This window comes from Polypterus senegalus, chromosome 2, assembly GCF_016835505.1.
Source record: "Polypterus senegalus isolate Bchr_013 chromosome 2, ASM1683550v1, whole genome shotgun sequence".
NCBI classification, from domain to species: domain Eukaryota; kingdom Metazoa; phylum Chordata; class Cladistia; order Polypteriformes; family Polypteridae; genus Polypterus; species Polypterus senegalus.
This window is the reverse complement of record NC_053155.1, coordinates 78164863-78185908: the sequence shown is the minus strand read 5'-3', so window position 1 is coordinate 78185908 and position 21046 is coordinate 78164863. Positions and strand designations below refer to the sequence as shown.

Here is a 21046-nt window from a genome sequence, read left to right as displayed (position 1 = left end):
GTTATTGTTTTATTTCAAATAGGAACCCATTACACTGTGTAATAAAGAAGTTTTCTGCATAAACTGCACTATTTTTTGCCAATTGGCCACCCACTTTATCAATTATTAATGATTTTAATGCACTGTTAATACAATAGTATTCATATATTTTTAATAGTGTGGAAACAGTATCATCTTACTATTCACTGAATAATTAAACTGGCATTTGCTAATTGTTTGCCATTTTCATCTCCATGAAAAAGAGATTTCCATGATTGCAACTGATTATCTCATTTCTATATTTATTAAGCTTAAAATTAATGCTTCTGTCAAATTAAAATAATTATTCTGGATGTAACTTTATTGATCTAAAATCTGCTCTATGATCAGGGGTTCTCTGCCAGGGTGCTTACTGTTTTGCCTGTTGCTTCACAGCAGTCTCCGTTGTCATGTTCTTCTGGATGATGGAGAAATAAATTGGGGCGGATAATGTTGATGCGGCTGTCGGTGAATTAAAATGATGAGAAACAAATTACTTTGTTTCTATGGGATCTGGACGAGTTGTCATCGAACAATGGGCCAAAATCCTAAAGAGCTGATAATATCACCGAAAGTCAGAGATGATCAATCAGTATACATGCCTGTATTTTCTGTGAGTTTTCTTTGGTAGCATACCATTAAGAACTCTTGTTTTATACCAAGCAAGAAATTGAGCTATGTGGGTGTTTGATTTTAATTACAATTCCAATTACAATTCTTTTGGCATTGAAATCTGAAACCACATATATTTTGTTTTCCTGTATTATTCACTTTCAATAAGAAAATGGAAGTCTTGAATTTTCATTGTCAGAATGTTAAGCAACTTAAGTGAGAAGACTGACATTTTTGTAGCTGTTGCTTTACAAATCAACTTGAATTATTTATTTTCTTAAAAGCAATTATTAAATACCCATTTTGTACAATACCATTTTATAGGGTAATGTTTACATTGAAGTATGCTGTTATTTTTTTTCAGTGCTGTTCACCTGAATATCAAGTGATGGATGAAGTCATTCCTTCAGATTCATCTTCTTATATGAGTGTTTTTCAATATTGTAAAAAAAAGAAAAAAAAATTTCACAATTTTTGTGAAGTGTCATGATGACCAATAATTCTGTTCAGGTAACTTTTGTATTTGGGGTAAGATTTAATGAACTCAATTTACATGCATGATGTGCAGAGGTTGATTATATTTCTCTGATTGAAAATGGCAACAATGGAATTTTTTTTTTTTTTTGACTGACATAGTGGGGATTTTTCTCATTGGTTCTTGCACTTTACAATAATAACTCAAAGAGAAATATAAAGCTTGGTTATTTGTTCTTTTACTGCTAAACTCAAAATCTGGATCTAACTGGGTAAAAAAGCGCAATCACAATATTGTCTAACACTTTCTTTTTCAGATCTTTGATTTCCTTCTTTTTTTTTTTTTTCTTGACTTCAATATATCAACCTAATTATTAATTGCTTTGACTGTCATGATCACAGTCCTAAGGATAATTGTTATGATCTGTCAATTTGCATGCATTGTTACATGTATTTTCAAAATAATTCTTGGCTAATTAAATTTATGAAACCATTGTAATATGTGGGGATGAATGTACAGTACTCAACAAGATTTTTTGTTCATCACAAAGAAAACCAAAGATACATAAAGGTTTTGCATGCACTTTAATAATAAAACAATATTTAAATACTGCTTATGTGGAAACACTAAATAATGCCTTATTTCCAGAACCTGCCAGTTCCATAGTCTTTCAATTACTGGAGGATTTTGTTTGCTTAAAATTTCCATTTGAAAATGTAACTAATCAACCAATATAAATTTGTAAGATTATGGCCTAGCTTTTTACTTGTTGCATATGGCAACATGCACGTAAACCTAGAAAGATGAATTGCAATAGAAAATTTTAAAGCAATGTGCATAAAAAATGTAAGAGAAATGTGAAATGCTCTGCATATTATGAAGAAAGAAGTGACATGACCGGGTTGTTGAAGATATATGTTTAATGAATGAAAGTGTCCAGAGTCACAGCAAGATTCCTAACCATGGATGATGGTGAAGGGGTGACAACTTCCAGGGTGATGCTTAAAGACAAATCTGAGGAAAGAGGTTTGTAGGACAAATACAAAATATCTGACTTTGAAAGTTGAGGGTCAATTATTCATTCATGATGAGATAGCAGAGAGACAGCTGGAGATCTGGGATGAAACCTATGGGTTATAGGAGTTAATTGAGAGGAACATCTGTGCATCATCAGCATAGAGGTGGTAGGAGAAGCCATAAGAAGAAATTACTGTACATTACTTATGGAATGGATATACAGAGAAAAGAGAAATGGAAGTGTAGAAAGTTGTCATATGAAAAGTGACTTAAAAATTGTATGAAATAACAACCACATAAATGTGCAAAGACATAAAATTAAACTTAGATTGTCGGTACCAAATAAACTCTTTTTAAATAGAGATTAGATATGGGGATTTTGAATTATAACACTCTTTAAGTAAATATAGGTGTTAAAGACAGAAAACATTTCTTGTTATTTAAAGGTTAGGCCTGGTTACTACTACTACTGTATCTGTTAAGAAGTAAGTTGGTAGTTTCTGTGTATTACTAGACAAGTCCAGACTGTCACTGATGTGGACCTCCAAGTTACTGTAGCAGTACATAACCTCCACATCCATTTCCTAAATAGTGACTGGGTATAAAGGTGCTCTGGTGCAGTGAAATTCAGTAACCAGTTTCTGTGTTTTGCTCCTGTTAGGTTGCAAACAACTCTTTTTGTACTAAGAAACAAAGTTATCCACCTGACTCCTGTACTTTGTCTCATTGCCCTTATCAATACACCCCATAATTGCAGATTCATTTGAGAATTTCTGCCAGTAACATGACATGCTAAAGTGTTGCTTAGATCAGAAGCATAGTCCTTGAGCCTCACAGTCTGCCATGTGCCCTTCAGATTGTCTATTATCAAGCACACCATAGGCTTTTCAACCTGCATATCCTTGAGTGTATCCCTTAACAGGAAGGGCTGGATGGTATTGAAAGCACTGAAGAAATCAAAAAGCATAATCCTCACAGTGCTGCCATCTTAATGTGACTGAAATGGAATATAGATCCTGAGCAGAAGTGTACATTTCTAAGAATCTTAGCTCGCCCAAACACACTGTTACGGTGGTTTGGGGATGTGATTGTGCCAAAATTTTACCTAAATGGTAACACAGAAAAAACATATGATGGAGATTATTTTAAATTAAATCCACCCTCCCTTTAGGAACCTATTTGAGTAGCTGTGTGAATTGGTTTATGCATCACATACAATAGTTGAAGGTTATTTTGCTAAACATGTATATTTTTTAAGATTAACATTTTTTGTATTTTCACATTTTACACCAGTTTGGATTGTGTTTCTTTGACAGGCATGATTATATAATACAGTGTGGAGGATTTAATTTGCTGAGATATTTGTGGAAGCAATCATTATGTCATTACAATCTGGATTATTCATTACAGACTTAACTATCTTTAATTGTCTACTGTTTACAAATTTAACCTGAAACTAGCAACTTATAAGAAGGTTTAAGGGAAGCCATTAAGATGAATGTAACATACATTATTAATGTGCTTAAAGTCAAACTGCATTTTTAGATTTTATGAATATAGCTAAGAGATCTCCTTTAAAATGATCTTTAACTTTTGTCATAATTCACCCTTTGTATTGTGTGTAAATGTATTTTTCATCTATTGTTTTGTTAATAATTGTGTGGTTAAATAATAATCAACAAAGAAAATGTGTAGTTCATGTGTATTGTCCATACAGTAACTGAGTTTAGTTGATTAAGAGAACATAACCTGATACTACAACATTTTAAATGGTCATTTAATGTTAGACATTTGTAGGTGTCTGAAACAACAGTTGTTTAAATGGTGCTGTTGTGTACAAATACTGATGCTGTTCATTACGGTCTTATAATAGTCTCTAAATTTGTGCATTATATTTTTATGGTCAATGTTTTTGTCTCCGTATGCGTTGGTAATTACTGGTACTGCATTGCGAACTTCGTACTTGTGGATTTGTTGAGCTAAGATCTTATTAGTCTTCTCTCCATGTTCATAGTAATGGTGTTGTGATTTTAAAAATGAGTTGTTTCATTTCTTTTGTGGTCAAGAGGTTGAGTACTGAATGCAAAGCCTGTCTTTTCCTAGAAAGTACCTCATTTGGACACATGGCATGTTCTTGATCTATTTTGGTAATTTCACTGCCTTCTTGGTTTCTGATAAATTTTTGTGGTAAAGATATGAAATAATCTGTCCTCTTAAGAAAGCCTCGAGAGTTTCCCAGAGTATTCCTGCAGAGACCTCTGAGGATGTATTTGTCTCAAAAAAATTGATTTGCTTGGTTATAAACTCTATACAGTTTTTGTCTGCTAAAAGTGGGTTAAGACGCCAGCTGTGGTATGAGTATGTGGGGCATAGTGATTTGAGCTCCATTATCAAAGGGGGCATGGTCGTAGATAACAATAGTGTCATACTTACAAGATTTAATTGTGAGCAAGAAATTGTTATCTATAAAGAAATAATCAATTCTTGAGTAACAGTGATGTACTGGTGAGTAAAATTCATATGCTCTTGAGTTTGGATTTCAAAACCTCCAGGGGCCTGATAAGTTGTGATCAATTACAAACTGAGTAATTGTTTTTTCAGTGTTAGATGTCATCGCCCTTGTGGCTGGAGACCTATCCAGGTCTGGATTTAAAACACAATTAAAGTCACCAGCCATTATAAATTTATGAGTGTTCACATTAGGAATGGATACAAATATATGTTTTGGATGACGTCTGTATCATCCACATTGGGTGTGTAGATATTTATCAAAATCACTTTATAGTTAAATAAATTACCAATGACGATCACATATCACCCTTCAGAATCAGATACTACATCTAAGACTACAAATGAAATTGTTCTATGTATAAGAATTCCCACACCTCTAGTTTTCTTTGACTGTAAAAAAATTTACTTCAGTGCAAAAACCTAAGTCCTTTACACATGTTCCTTTTTGTAGGTGAACATCACTTAGTTTGTAAATGTAATCAGATTTTTTTTCTGTTAGTATTACTTTGCATTTCGCTTCATTAAAGATGTAATTTTTCAACATTAAACTTTAAAGGCTTTACAAATCCTTGTTGGACTGCTTAGATTTTCTTTTTCTATGTTCTACTGACCTATCATAAAGTGTATTTGTTGTTGTTCTTAATTTTTTTTCTAGAATTGGGGCTAACTGTGGTACTACACTTCATTTGCTTAAATTTTACTTTTATTATCTATTATTGTTAAAATGTGAGTGTTTGCAAAGTTACAAAAATACAGTATGTGTTATGCTATGCTTTTGCAAGTTACCGGTACTTTTGATAAACAAGTCATAATAAAGAATAGTAACACTTTTTTTTACAAGTTTTTGCTCAGTTTTGAAGATACGGATTTATGTCCGTTTTTTTTCTATCTTTTAAGCATTATCCCTCCAGTTTTGGTGTCATCTGCAAATTTCACAGGCTTATTACTTATTAGAATCATCGTCACAAATATAAATTGCAGTGTGGTCAAGAAAGGACTTCACTGATGATCTTACCCCATGTAAAGCACCATCTTTTCCTTAGTTTTTCTTTCCTGCTTATTACAGTGCCTATAAAAAGTATTCAACCCATGAAAGTTGTCTCATTTTATTATTATACAACATTGAATCACAGTGGATTTAATTTGGCTTTTGTGATATTGATCCACAGAAATTAGAGGTTTTAATGTTAAAGAAAAATCTCTGCAGGTCAGGTTGGGGAGTATGGACTTGTACAGCATGCTGCTACACGCACCACACGACAAAACAGTTTGGGATCCCAGTTGGCAACCCCGCAGACAAGATATAAGGTCCAGTCCCACCCTCTAGGGATGATGATCTATCTGCCGCAGCCTGGTGTTAAGTGGGCATCCCCTTGACCTGGTGAAAACGCACGGGTCCCCAACAATAGGATCCTGCAAGCTGGTTTACCCTTGGGAAATCGCGCCACATGGCTGTAGTGCCGTAACTGAAGCTCCCTCACAATGCAGGTAATGTGCCTCATTCAGGACTCAATGAGCAACCGTTCGTTTGACACAAAGTCAAGCCAGCGGTACCCAAAGATTCACTCAACAGACATGGTACTGAAGGAATCTGGTGTTTGTATCAGGTCACATGTCTCGTAACCATATAGCAAAACGGGAAGCGCCAGAACTCTAAAGACTTGGACCTTCGGCAGAGATATCGAGAACGCCACACATCCCTTTCCAGCAACCTCATGAGCCCCCATGCTCTCCCAGTCTATCTACTGACTTCATAGGAGGAGTCGCCAGAGACATGAATGTCGCTGCTGAGGTAAGTAAACCTTCTAATGCAGTTGACACTCTCTTTGCAGACAGACACATTGCTGATGGCTATATCCAAGAGGTCATTTAAAGGCCTGGATCTTGGGTTTTTATCCAGGACACTCTCAAACCCCGACACTCGAACTCCTCACTCAGTCACTCAAGAGCCCTGATCACAGCTGCTGCAAAGATCTCATTGTAGGCAAAGTCGAGATTTATAGGAGCAAGAACACACCCCTGATGAACCCCAGAATCAATTGGAGAAAAACAGAGGTTCTGCCTCCACTCTGCACAGCATTTAAGTATTCATAGTACCAATGTACAGGTAAAGTAGTCTAAATTAATTACAAATATAAAACAAAAAAATAACTTCTCACATAAACATTTCACCCGCTTCAATATAACACATGTGAATCATGAGTGGTGCACCCCATTGGATATTGAGTTCACTTAGTTAAACGGAGATCACCTGGAATGTTCAGTGACTTAGACATCCTTTGGAGCCCAGTTAAATCAATAATTAAGAAACATAAGAGTATGCCACAGCTGTGTAAATCCACCTTGAGGAGGCTTGAGAAGAAGACTGGTTATATATGCTACCATGAGTTCAACGAGAACTCTAATGGAGTTACAGACTACGTACAGTGGATGAGATTGGAGAGACTGCATACAACAGTGTTGCCCAGGCGGTTCAAGAAATGCACATGACATGACATCTTGGTTAGACTTTGCCGGAAGACGCATGGGAGCCTCTCCAGTCAGCTGGAAGAAGGCTGTATTGTCTGAAGAGAACAAAATTGCACCTTTTGGCCATTGGACTAAACAACTTGTTTAGCATAATTCAAAAGTTGCACATTATCAAAATGCATCATCTCCTCCTTGAACCATGTTATCAGGAACATCATGCTGTTGGGATACTTCTGTGTTGCAGGCCCTGGAGAGCTTATAAGGGTTGAAGGTAAAATGAACGCAGCAAAATACAGGGAAATCCTGATGTAAAACCTAATACTGTCTGCAAGAAACCTATGCCTTGGGAGAAGTCTTGCAAATCAACTACCTTAAGCATAAAGCCAAAGCTACAGAGGAATGTCTTCAAAACAGCAGTGTTAATGTCCTAGAATGTCTGAGCCAGAGTCCAAATCTCAGTCCAGTTGAGATTTTGTGGCTGGATCTGAACATGGCTGTTTACTCACCATTCCCATGCAATCTGACAGTGTGTGAGCTGCCTTACAAGGATAAATGGGGATAAAGTCCAGTGTTCAGATGTGCAAATGTGACAGAGATTTTGGGGGGAATTGTTGTGCCACTGAGTTGCACTGTTCCCTTCTTAATTTGTATTTAGGTTTCTTGTGTACACATTTTATTACAATAATAGGTAATAGGGATCTGTCCACACACACTCATGGCTGTAATGGTTGCCACTTGAAGGGGGGTGATCAATTATATTGTGTTTTATATTTGTAACCACTTTTTAGAGGTCTACTTTTATTTTGACATTAATCAATGTCAAAGCCAAATTAAATGCACTATGATTCAATGTTATGTAACAATCAAATGGGAAAACGTAAATAGGCACTGAACACATGTTAACTTTAAGGTTTAGAATTTGTCTTTGGTAATGTGTTGTGTTGAAGCTCCATTGGTTTTGTTTCTATTTCCTAGACAAATGTTCAGTACAGTATTTTTTCTACAATGACTCATTCAAGACTAACAAAACTGTGTTTAAACAAATATAAAAATAGCAAAGTGAAATACGTAATAACAAGGATCTAAAAATATGTTAAACTTTTCTTTTACATTTCTTAAAGACAAATAAGACCAGTTTTTCACTGTTACTTTACAACTCTCCAAGCACATTGCTCTTTTTGCTCCTGGAAATTGCTTTTCATTTTTTAACTTCAAAATGACTATGAAGTGGGCAGGAATTTGTCATGTTTCTTGGGGTATGGTTATATATGTTTATTTTTTATGACTCATTCACTTGCATTCCCATCAGTGCATCTTACATATGGTGCTGACTTGAAGCAGTTTTTGTTGTGATTTTTTTTTCTTTTCTGTTTAGAGAATATACTATCTCTTGCAGAGTCTAGTTTCTAGATACTTGACTTGGACTTTGTTTACACAGACCCTTAAATCAGCAGTTTAATTTCTTGAAATGGCTTGTTTGAGGACAAAGATTGGTTAGAGTGACCCTCTAAAAACTGACATTGTCTTTTACTATTTTCCTGTTTATAGAGTTTGCTTCACATTGCATTTAGATGCTGTCTACCTTTTCCCCATTTCACTTTTTTTTAAAAAAAAAAAAGAAAAAAAAATCTTGCCAGTTGTATATTTTATAATTATTATTTATGGTTGTGAAAAGACTTTACTTGAATTCCAGTTCATCTTTTCCATTGCCTAGACAGAATTCACATTGCTCCTCCTGGATCTGAGGTTCCACAACTGGATGGAGCCTCCTATCCAGTGTTCTGATATAAGCTTTCCCAGAAAGGCTAAGGAGTGTGATGCCCCGATAGTTGGAACACACCCTCCATTCCCCCTTTTAAAAAATAGGGACCACTGTCTTAGTCTGTCACAGTAGACACAGTAGGGGCACAGTAGACTGAAATGGCTTGTCATAACAGCCCAACAATGTCCAAAACTTTCCGCATTTTTGGAAGGATCTCACTTAACCCTGGGGCCTTGCCACTGTAGAGCTGCTTAACTACATCCGTGAACTCACTCGGGGAAATGGGCATAGCAGCTTCTGCAGCATGAATTGGTATAATGCAGAAGTGTTTTACTCATGGACAAATCTGTATAGTATGATCAAGAGTGAGCAGCCCCAGTGGCCTATTATTATTTGACTGATACTTTTTTCCCCAAGGTGACTTACAAGATTTGAGATACAGTTGGTTGCATTTCTTTTGTTTTTCCAGTTGGAGCGAAGACAAGTGACGTGACGTGCCCATGGCCATACAGTGTTAGTAGTAGGATTTGAACTCATAACCTCCACCTTATAGAATATCCCACTATTGACCATTCATCCATCCATTCATCTTACAAACTCTTATCTAGAGCAGGCTCGCGAGTAAGTTGGAGCCAATTTCACCAAGTGCCAGGTTCAATGCAGGAACAATCTCTGGACAGGGCATTAATGAATATGCAAATTCCACTTCACATTTCTGTGCATAGCATCTTTTAGTTCTTTTAATAAGTTACTCTTAGCTACATCAAGATGTTCATCTAGTTGCCTTGTCTGTTCATGACTGGCATACAGTTCTAATGCAGGTCTAATATCTTTTTTGTTTTTAAACCATTTTAGTTGTAAGTATCAAGTTTACAGACTCTTATTCCTTAGTGGAGTTGTGCTCTATAAATCTCATTCATTGTATTACTGTATTGAATGTTGAGTATGCAGCAATAATTTAGTATGTGGTTGCTGCCATTAGTTGTATTGTAGCAGTCATTATGTTTACCTTTATGGCCTGCCCCAAGCCTTCCACACAGCCCAAACCCCATTCATTTTCTGTGTACAGGAGTCTTTCTGCTTAAGAATAATTAAGGTTGCTTTTAGAATCCAGTTTTATTGGACCCCTTATTGGGATCACACCCAGGCTTCATAACCCTGTCATAAACCAGTCACAGATGTGACCTGATGGGAAGGGATGAAGATGATCTTTTATAACTCGGGCAGGTAGGAAGTAATGAAAAACTGCAAACAAACAGTGACACATTTCTAGCACTTTTTTCAGTGAAAACACTTCGTGTTTGTGAGTACATAAGCACACCACCTGTTTCGCTGTTCAACTCCTTGGATTCAGCCATTCCACATGATGGAAGTAAAATTTATTCTGAACGATGTTGACTGGTCAAAATAGGAAATAAATAAAACACATTTGTATAAACAAGTGAAAACAGTAAAGGGATTATTCACTGAAATATCTATATAAAATTAGTTTATGGGGGCAGCCAAAAACATGAAGAAATGGGCAATTGTTTTTTTTTTTACTCCTTTAGAAGCTTATGAAATACACAACCTAAAATGGCAAAATATTATCAAAGAGATGCAACTACCTTCACAAACCTAACAGTACAAGAAGGTAAAATAAATGGTCATTATAGAGCATCCCATGCTACTGATAAACACATTTCAGAGTGAGGAATATTTTCACAATAAACCTTTTTTTTTTTTTTCTTCAAATATATGTTATGTTCATTTTTAACAGGATATTCTGCTGCAATGTTTTGATTTACCTATTATCTAATGAGAGTTCTCACTGTCTCGAAGCCTAAGATATTGTTCCAGCATTGCACATGTTGCATGCTTAAGTTCTAGTGATGAATATTTCTTGTGACTGATCCAGGGTGCCTGTAGGTGGCTAGTAAATGATAAGCTGATTTAAGGATTAGAGCAGGGATGGTCTGTTAGGTAGTATTGAGGCTGGCTATTAACATACAAAAGTGTTGTGTTTTGTTGTCTTCTTTTGTCTTATCTGAAGGGCAATTTAGAAATGGAATTCAGTACATGTTCTAAGAATGTTTGGATTTTCACATAATTTTTTCACGAGCGGATTTATTTACATTTTGCACAGCAAGCTGTCTTTTCCACAGCAAAGCTTCAGTTTCCTCCATAGGTTTGTTCTGTTCCACTTCTGACATCGTAAGCACATTGTTGGATTTATATGGGTTTTTAACATCTTGAAGACTGGTTATTTATTTATTTTTACCTCTATAAACTGTTCAAAGATGTTAGCAAGCCACACTGCTGGGTTAATTTTTTCGGGCATTTGTGCGGCATTAATTATTTTGGCACTGATATACTATACATATTGGTAAGTATTTTGAATAAAGGACTTATTTCAAAATATCAGTTGTTTACATCTGTTTAATTAAACATTTTAACATCTCTGTTATAAATGAGAGATGTTGAAGAGTAGGATATATTTGGTTGGTCTCCTAAAGGTAGTATGGCAGTCTCTTCCTTTAATTTGCATTAAGCTAGAAAAATGTTTTGTAAAATATGTTTGAATTCATTGAAATTGTATGCAAATTAACACAAGTTAAAGCAATTGTTTATTACCAAGGTGTTCTATTAGTGCAGTATGAAGAAGTGGTTGGTTATGTAAATTAGGTAGCAGCAAAACATGGTCTCCAGCATTAGGAGTTTAGTACTTAGGTAGCTCTGATTCGTTTGGCCACAGATCTGTAAAAGGAGACCTGAGCTACTTAAAAAACCCAGCTCCATGTATTGTTATGATGATTATTAATTGAGAGACACCCATTTATCCCTTCTATAAGGCTGGAATCTGCTGGGGGAGAGAAGCAAAACTTTACAAGAAAAAAAGTTATTTAAATTCCTTTAAGCACTTTTCACTGTATTTTGGCTTGAGCCCACATCTAAATATTGATGGGTTGATTTATTTAAAAATTAGGTTATAACCATCTGTATTTCAGTAGTTTTTCTTCAACCTGCCTTGATCAATGACTACCTCATAATTTCTATACACAATTAATCATGCAAATGAATGGAATTGTAAAGCATCCATAGTTAAACCAGTGTGATAATATAGTTAACATAGAGAGTTCTTAGTCTGGGTAGGCTAAAATAAAATGCCAGTGGCCTGTAACATGCTGTTTGTTTGTTTGTTTTGCTCAACATACAGTTTAGCATTGGACTGCTCACAGAAGATTACAGCACTGCATCATCCAGTGTGAATCACAAAAACTACCATTAGAAAGTAGAAATACAACAGAATAATAATTTCCTACCTTCCTGTTTTTGCAAGTGTAAAAGTCTTGAGTGTCTGCTTCATCATTTGAACTCTTCTTTAGATTATTTTGTTGGTCCTCATCCATTTGCTTGTTGTCCCAATAGGTCAGTGGTTGATGCTGTAATTATTGCTCTTCAGTACACATGTTAAAATATGTACTGCCCAGGTAATAATGACAAAACCTTTTATGTATAGTGTAGTTCTGTATATGTTGCAATTATATTATGTTTCTTACATATGTAGTTAAGCAAAGCTACATTCCGAGATCTCTCTGTGTAAAGGAAAAAAATGTAATTTTTCCAACAAAGAAAGTTAAAAAAAGGCATTATAGAAGTATCTTTTAAAGCATTCATACATCATCTATAATAGTTTGTGACAAGGCATTAACTACTAGAACCTGTTCAGGCAAAATAAGAATTATAATCATAAAACTGAAGGTTATGTAGAGACTATGTAGCCAAAGCAGTTCTTTCAGCTGTTCCAGTTGTAGAAAATGTCAAAATCTAGAACAATACCTGGTCAATGCACCTTTATTTCTTCTCTAAAGCAGTCACTCTGCTTTTACAGTATATACCATTGTCCTCCTCTAATTCTATAAGTCATCTCTTCAACATTGATTAGCCCTTTTACTTTGTTAAATGAAAAGTACAGTGCTTAATATTGCTGTTTCACAGCTTCTAGGGACCTGACTGGATTTGATGTGTATGGAAGAGGTCCAAAACTTAAGAAGTTTCAAAACATTTATTGTCATATGTGTATAACAAAGTACAATTAAATTCTTACTTGCAAGCCAACCTACAGACTACTACAATCAATCATTAAGATCTCTTGAACCATTAAGAGACCTCATTGGTTGGTAGTTTCCCTCTGTCTGTCGTAAAAGAAAGCAAATAATGCTTTGAGGTATGCAAAGCTCTTCTCTGTCCCCATTCAGGTTCTCCCTGTGTACCTTGCTCAATTCTCATGAACAGAGAGAGTGTGAATCTTGACAATGTCCTTGTTTTTTGATAATTCTTGTGACAATGCAGATGTTAATGTAGTAGAAAAAATGTTGCCTGCTTGCCACTTTCTTAAAATCGGCGATAAATTTGTGGTTTAGCTAATTGAAACTGTAACCACAATAAAAAGGTGAATTTATCTCATTGACTTTTTATAAGGGTGTGGGAAGTTAGGCTTCATTAGCATCAAAGTGAACCTAGGTAGGAAAGGTCACGTTGTTTCATTTCAAAGGTCACAGGGCTTTCTAAGTAGTTCCATTTTCTAAATGAGTATGAATATTTTCTTTGTATCCTAGATTTCATTGATTTTCTCTCAGTCTGGAAACTACCAGGGCAGCCTGATCATATTTCAAAGCATTTCATTTGACTCCTTTCAGTTTAGAGGAGATGAGTCTTGAGTGGTCGTCTCTTATTGTTGAGTTTCTTACCTTGCCATTTTGAGTAAGTCAAAAGCACAGTACACATATTTTGGCTTCTTGTACCGGTGACCTTATTTTTTGTCTCTCCTTAAAGCTGATTAAGATATAGACTGACCTGTAAATTGAAACCTTTAACTTATTACTTAACTCCAGGAATCCTATGAGGTCAATAGAAAAAAATCTGGATAGCTAAAGAAAAATGCTTTTGGATCTTTGGCACTTATGAGGTCTGTGTTCATTCATTGCCTTACAAAATGGTGGAAGAATGTTGGCAATGACACTCATGAAGCCCAATTATGATTCATGGACTAAAGTGGCAAGCCACATAGGATAGAAACACATCAGAAGCTGAAATGTCCAGTTTACAAGTTCTTTCTTGTGATTTCTCAAACAAAGAGAATCATTTCAGAATGTTCTCCTATGACAATTATGCACCTAATTCTAGGCATGTATGCTTTTTTTATAAGCTTACAGTGTACTTAATGTGCTTTAATTATAAAGTGTAGATCTGAAAGGCTCTGATCTGTACATTTAAAGATGTTTGTTTAGTCTTCACCATTGACACTCTGTGAGATCTTCAGTAGCTCATTTAATATGCCAGTGCAGCATCTATAGAAAAAATGGGAACAGTTGTACTAAAAGCAGAAATATAAATCTGTTCCTCAATGTAAAAAAAGAAGACATTCATCAATACAAGTAAGAAGAGATTTTATTCATGAACATTTTTATATTGTTTGATGTTATCTAATGTTAGTCATCATAGATGCTTCTTATATCAGTTTTTATTTCTCCATTCAGTATGAAAACACAAGATTTTTTTTCCTTGGTCATCACTGCAAACTACATGGGCTTAGTAATTTATATAAAAAATAATTTTCTGATGGAGTATTCCTTTAAGTAAAAATGGACAATTGTAAACTCTAATTTGGCCAGTAATTCATTCAAACTTGTTTTACCTATACGATTATAAAATATTTGAAAGTTTGCATTTTTTGAGGTAAATTTGTCTTTTAATTTTCTCTGTATTCAGCAAAACAGATGTCACCTGTTTCTATCAAGGGTCATAGTCCTTTCCTGGCTGTGGCTGTTATCAATTGATCAAAGCAATATTTCTCCACCTCTTTCCCTTTGCTCTACTCTTTCATTTTCCTAGTCCTCTTACGGTCTCTTTTCTCAGTTCATACTGAGCCACATCAGTATTCACAAGGTTTTTTTCAGAATAATTTCAATTCAAGTTGTAATTGCCTAAATTTAAATTTTAAAAATTTGGGATTTTCTGCAAAGGTATGTACAATATGCCTCAATTGAATACTGTATTTTTTATTCTTATTTATATTTATTTTGTGTTTTTCAGTAATGAAAGCTCTGCTAGTTGTTAATTATCTATTGCAACTGATAGAGCTGCACGAAAACTCAAAAGTATTTTTGTTCCATTCCCACGGCTAGCTCACTTGGTGACCCTGACAAAGTCACCTAACTAATCTGTTCTCCAACTTTAGAAATATTTTTCATTTTTTTTAAGCACATCTGAGATTTTTTTTATACATACAGTATGTACTGTCAGTAAATGAAAAAAAATTATTTGACTTTCAACAAAAGGTATATTATGTATGAGAATTCAAAGTTTGTTACTGTAGTTTTAAAAGTTTAAAAGTTGTACAGCAATACATCACCAAAAATAGCCAAAATATTACCTACCAGTGAAACAGAAATGTATCTAAGAAACTTTGTAATAGAACTGACTTGTATATTGCATCCAAACTGCTGAGTATATTCATATTGTAGAGTATGATTTGCAAATCTGTCTGTCTAAATATTTATTAGCAGTTATTAATGCATAAAATTCAAATATAACAAGAACATGTTTGAAACAGTAATATACTATAATGGTAAATATTGTTTTTTTGGTAATCAAATTTTTATTAAATTGTTTTTATTGCTGATTATCTAACTATTAATTCATGTCTGCATTTCAGGACATTTTGGTCTGTCAGTTTTTATTTATCATTAGCAAAACACAGACTGAGTCACAAGGATATTTCATCCAAGAGTCTGCTGACATGGCTTTATCCATTGCACTGTTGGTAGGAGCGTGTGCCTGTCCAAACTGCAGTGGGCAGAAAGCACTGATCACCTGTATAGTGACACCAGCCCATTGTGGGGCACATATGCACATCCATTCATAGATTTCAACGTTAAAAATCTAAAATCTCTTTTCCATGTAATCTTAAGACCAGGCTGCAAAACGTATTCCAGTATTTAGAGATTTTTTTTTTTTTTCTGATAGCAACAGTGCACTGCATACCCCAGACGTATTATAGCAAGATATATATATTTTTTGTAAACCTGCATTAAAAATTAGAAATACAAATAATAAAAGCATTGCAGTACAATATCTTCTTACCATTTCTACCATGCAATTTGATTGTGCATTTGTCCATTTTTTAAGTGAAGGTTTTCCTGGACATACAGAAAGTGAAGCTTATCTAGCTGCGACTAGGAAACACTTCAGATATGAGCCGGGTGCTTTAAAAGGTATGCTTATAAGCACTCCAATCTAATTTAAACAGTTCCAGCTTAGAGTTGCTTGTTGATTTTTGACAGTATGTCTTTGAACTGTGATAGTAACCTTAATGCATATTGTGGGATTCATGCAAGCTTCATATAGAAGGCATCCAGACTGGAAATCAGAGCTTCAGTAACACTGAATTAAATATCCATTCCATCCATATCTTCATTTTTGAATCTGCTTAATCAAATTTAAGTATGTCTGTGCTTCTGGAGACTATCCTGACAATATTGGGTTCAAGGCAGGAACCACAATAGGATGGGACATCACTTTATTGCAGGTCACATCTGTAAACCCAACTCCAGTTTAGATTCACTAGTTGATCTAATTTTCATGTCTTTGGGATGGAAAAGAATGCTAGTACACTTGAGGCAGAGAGCTCACAGACGGCAACATATGGCAGTTCTAATCACTGCAACACCATACTGCTGTAAATGGGATGTGTGTCCGATAAGTAAGTCACTTTGTCAGTTTTATTTTTTTTTTCAGATCATGTATTTTAATAATTTAGTACCTGTTTTTGTTTCTTAAGATTTTCTCAGGCATGCCTAAAAGAGAACATTATTTCCCACATCGTTCTGATACAATATATTTAAGCCATCTGTTCTGATACAATATATTTAACAAACTTACAGTAGACTTCAATGATAAAATATATAGATGTTATCTGGAGATGTGTTTAACTGATAGGGTTACAACTAACAAAGGGAAAGTGCCAAACAAAGAACAGTCCATTGCTAATCCTAGGTGCTAATCGGAAATTAAGTAGAACCTCATAAGGGTGCACCTGAGGAGCCAGACCTGGATGTGGGGTTCACCCAAAAGTGCCTGATTCTGTGTGGCCTGTTTGGGCTCTGTCTGAAAAAGCCACTTAGAGCCTTCATGTGTGCTGTTCACCCACAGGGTGAAGGATGATGATTAGGTGCAGTGTTATTCTGGTGACATTTAAGAGTGGGATGGATCCAGGCATACTAGTCACTAGCAGTGGAATTCTGTAGTATAACGTCTCTGGTGGGGAAGGATAATAATATTGGCTTGAGTCAGACTCCTCACCTATTTGTACATCACTGGTTGTAGAACCAGACTTCATGATCAAAAGTTGTTTCTGTCCTACTCTGGAGTTGCCTTAAATGAGCAGCCCTAAGTGGATACTGTATAGGGATACTCGTAAGCCCTTGGCTGGGTGCTATATAGGTTGGTTTGTTGTGGTGGGCAAAAAAGTTGCCTCAGTGCGGCTTTAAATTGCAAAGAAAGAAAATGTGACTGTTGTTTGCATGTATGCATTAAACAGTGGTTTAGAGTATTCATCCTTTGTAATGACTGAAATCTGTCCTTAAAAGGGCATGGTTTGCTGATTCTGTAGTACTACTTGGAAATGACTTTGGTACTTTGAGGAGCACGTGAATGGAAGGAATGGCTGCTTGATCTGAACCAGTATGGTGAATTATTACTGTATTTCTTATACTGATGGAGTGTCTATATTGAGTACAATGTTCATGCTCAAGTATTCTTTTAACTACTAGAGTATCTTGGGCCAGAAAGTTGAGGTAGGAGCGGGCAGAATGACCAAAAACACATATCATGACATAATTAAAAATATTTATGGTTTTGGTGGATACAGGTATAATGTGTGTTGTATATATTTTTAGCCTAAAACCTATTTTTTAAAAAATAATTAATAACATACACATTTGATATATACACAGGGATGCCACTTATCTGTTAATAGGAGCGGAGGAGAAGAAAAGATCCTTGAAGAATTGTATTGTGTGTGGTGTTTGCCTTTTGAAGTCTTTATTATGAAGGTATTTAAAGGATTAAAACCTTTGTTTTAATCGGGACTTGTATCTGTGCCTTTGTGTCGGGAGAGTGGGAGGTTGCAACCCCCCCCCAGTGGTCACAAAATATATTTTATCTACTACTGTCGTGCACTACACTGCAAGCTTTGCACACTGGAAAAACTTCCCTTGTGCTAATACATAGTGTTACTTCCCCAGCACCACAGTGTCAGTTACGTACCTTAAATTCTTATAGTGTTACATAACTTTTCTCTTGTGTTATAATTAATGGACTATACATTGTTATATTTGATAAACATATGCGTGGTGTTGGAATTGTCAGAAAAAATGTTAATTAAACATTTACGAAATGGCGAAAGTGTTTCAAGTAGGAAGAACAGTGAATGATATAAAGTGTGATGCCAACAAAATTGAAGAATGCATCATAAATGGAAACCACCGACGGTAATATTATTCTGCATTCGTGATAATATTCTTCTGTATTGTAATTTTCTTTTTAAATTCTGTTATGCTATGTTTTGTTAATATATTGTGATGTGCAGGCACCTTGGAATGTGCTTTGTGGAAACAAAGAGTGGAATGAATGCTGTAAGTGATGGGACTGGGTGAATGGCTTCTGTTCTGTAAGGGGTGGACATGCCTCTTAGGAGATGAGTGGTAGGAGAAGTTAGGAGAATAAGGAAGGTGCAATGGAAGGAATTTTAGAGTAGGGAGTCATGAGACAGTAAGCAGGAATGTTTACGGTATAGAGAAAAAAAAAATGTAAGTAGCTGGAGATAAACTGATTGATAGGGAAAGCTCTCTTTTGTTGTTTTGGAGGTGAGCGCCATAACCCAGATAACCGCAAATAAGACCTGGCACCTTTGTTACAGAACAAAGTCTCCAAGTAAAACCTAGAAACCTCTAGTACCTGAGTTGTATTTGCCTATTACACTGGTCATTACAATATTACATGAATTGATTTTTTTAAAACTATTATATTTTGTTAATATAGTTTTGTTTTGTAAATAAATATGACTGTTTTCTAAACTAATCTACTGTACATTTTTTTTATTAATTTTATTGTGATTCCATACAAATCAATCAATTTTTACAAGAAATAGGATTTAAGAGCAAATCTACCCCCACCCCTGAGATAGAGAGAGCATGGCCAACAGGGTAAAACTTAAGGCTTGTAAACATACCTAAATTGACCTAAAAAGAAATGCAAAGATAATTGCTTCCTCAGTGCTTTAAAAACTTATTCTAAAATATTATTGATTAGATCCTGCCATGTTTTGAAAAAAATCTGCACAGATCCTCTAACTGAATGTTTGATTTTTTCCAGTTTCAAATAGTATAACACATCCGTTTCCCACTGACTTAAAAAAGGAGAATTAGGATTCTTTCAGTTTAGCAAAATAAGTCTGCGTGCCAAAAGTGTAGCGAATGCAATCACAGTTTGTTTGTCCTTCTCCACTTTAAATCCATCTGGAAGAACCCCAAACATGGCTGTTAATGGGTTAGGGCTCATTTATACTTCACGCGACACAACGCATGCTGCAGCAGACGCTCCTGCTACGCAAGCGTTGTAGTGTTTATACTTACGCGCGTTCTTTAAGTAAATCTGGAGGAATCCACCAGGTGGCAGTGCGAGATATTATCGCGGTAAGAACATGTTAGGCTTATCTGTGTTGTGAATTGCCTAAAACACCTGTTAAATTCCGATAACACCTTACCGCAATATCTCTGAAAAGGATGTTTATTGATTAAATCCATAAATCCAGGGATGTATGTGTCCATTCCAGGAAGCATTGGGCACGAATGAGAAACAGTCCCTTGACGAGGCCTCAGCTCATCGCAAGGTGAATACAAGCACACACATACACTAGCGTCATTTTAGCGGCACCAAATCCCCAAATCTGCAAATCTTTGGAAGGAAACCGGAGCACAGTGTGGAATACCAGCAACATAACTGCTATCGCTCCGCCACCGTGACACCCCATGTGTGTATTTATTAACAGTATTCATTATTTAAACGAAATTATATGTAAAATGTAACATACACATTTTAATGCATTTCATCATGAAAGTGATATCAAGTATAAATCTAAAGATTTTAAATGTGCAGAGAGTTGGAATATCATACATTTAATTTGTTCTGTTTGGCGATCTATTGCTGCTTTCCGCTGCTGAAGCAAAATGCCGACATACAGATGCATTCGTGGGGCTTTTATATTCAAGCGTCGCATATTCCCGATCGTAATGACACGATACATTTTAAAAGTCTCACATACTATCTTTTGTACCATCTATTTTTTATTGTTTTACTTTACCTGCTGTCAGGTCCAAGAAGCTCGTAGCGATTAAAAACTGGGATGACGTTTGCGACCGTCTGCTTTAATGATAAAGTAAACTACGAGGTTAAAGTGGAAATTTCGAGATTAAAGCCGAAATTTCCACTTTAATCACAAAGTACACGTTTTCACCGTGTCCTTTATTTTTTTCTCAGTGGTTCAAATATAACGCTATACATTATGTTGCTGTTGTTAAGTTGCAAAAATTAAAAAGTAAAAAAGACATATATAAATGACACGATACATTTTAAAAGTCTCATATACCATCTTTTGTGCCGTCTATTTTTTTTTTTGCAACTTCACATCGGCAACATAAGGTATAGCGCTGTATTTGAGCCATTCATCAAACAGCAAAGTGCGCACATTGATCCCCGAAGGATCTCCATAGAGGCTTGCTGTCACATGTAGATAGTAAACAGAGACTCTGACGTCACGTTCCGACTTTTAGCACACTCGCCCTGACTTTTGCTGGTACTGCAACTCGCGCGCTGCGGCGTTAATTTCTGAGGACCTGCTCAGAGGACGCGTGAAATGAACGCTGGCAACGCGTGGCAGCCATGATGCGGGCGCGTGCCCGTTCTGAGCGTGAAGTATAAATGAGCCCTGTGGAGGGATTTTAACACCAAGGCTGTCTGAAAGGTAATTAAAAATTTTGGTCCAAAATGATGTTAATTTGGTGCAGGCTCAAAACATGTGACCCAGTGAGGCTGGGACTTGATTGCAGCATTCACAAGTTGGATCATGCCCTGGAAACATT

At 35.6% G+C, this 21046-nt stretch overlaps 1 protein-coding gene across 2 annotated transcripts in view; it reads left to right on the top strand.

Moving 5' to 3' along the window:
* Positions 1-21046, top strand: part of agpat3 (1-acylglycerol-3-phosphate O-acyltransferase 3) — an 83403-nt gene that overhangs the window by 4264 nt on the left and 58093 nt on the right. The window contains exon 1 of one of the 2 annotated variants that reach the window (XM_039744033.1): positions 14779-14869. The exons of the other annotated variant lie outside the window; for it this stretch is intronic. The gene's annotated coding sequence lies outside the window, so the exon portion shown is untranslated. Of the gene's footprint in view, positions 1-14778; positions 14870-21046 lie in introns of those variants that run through there. 2 annotated transcript variants of the gene reach the window in all.